This window comes from Galeopterus variegatus, unplaced genomic scaffold, assembly GCF_000696425.1.
Source record: "Galeopterus variegatus unplaced genomic scaffold, G_variegatus-3.0.2 Scaffold3564, whole genome shotgun sequence".
Taxonomy (NCBI): Eukaryota; Metazoa; Chordata; class Mammalia; order Dermoptera; family Cynocephalidae; genus Galeopterus; species Galeopterus variegatus.
The window spans coordinates 13,145-13,880 of record NW_007729675.1 but is presented as its reverse complement, the minus strand read 5'-3'; positions in this window follow the sequence as shown (position 1 = coordinate 13,880).

The following is a 736-nucleotide window of genomic DNA, read 5'->3' as shown; positions in this document are numbered from 1 at the left end:
TTTTTTTTTATGTATTTGCTATTTTAAATAAGAAATAAATAAGTTAAATATACAGACATACACATTGACACTAATTCTTACTATAGCCTTATTGATTACCCTTAGTTAATGAGAAAACTGAGATTCAGCTAATAATAGCTGTGTTTATTGTTTACTATGCTGTAAGCTCTACTTTAAAATTTTGCACACAATATGCATCCCAGTGAGAGGTAGGTACTATCATTTTCTGCATTTTACGGCTGAGGAAGCTGAGGCTCAGGTGGGTTAAATGAGGAATTTCAGTAAGGAATAAAGTGTATCAAGATCCACTTGATGCCTAGAGTCAGTACTGTTTCCGTCTGTCATGCTGCCTTACATGACTTTCTATTCCCCTTGGTTCCTAAGGCAGTTGGCAATTTGTCCATCTATCTGACCCCTGCCTACCCAGACCCTGACATGTGTCTGCTTCTGTGCTATGCTCAAAGGATACAGTTATAATCCCTGACCTCAAGGTACCCACAATTCAGTTGGGGATATGGAAAGGCATTGAATAAGTAATGAAAGAATGAATGAATGAATGTGTCATGCTATTTTTACCTGCCCATAATCCTGACGACTGGGTCAATTGTCACGCTAGGCCTAATGTCCAAATCCTGCCAATGTCACCAATTGTAGCACTCTTAATCCTGTTCATGATGCCAATTGTCGAGCTAGGGCTGGGTCTGGAGCTCACAGACCCCTCAAGCCCATTCACAGA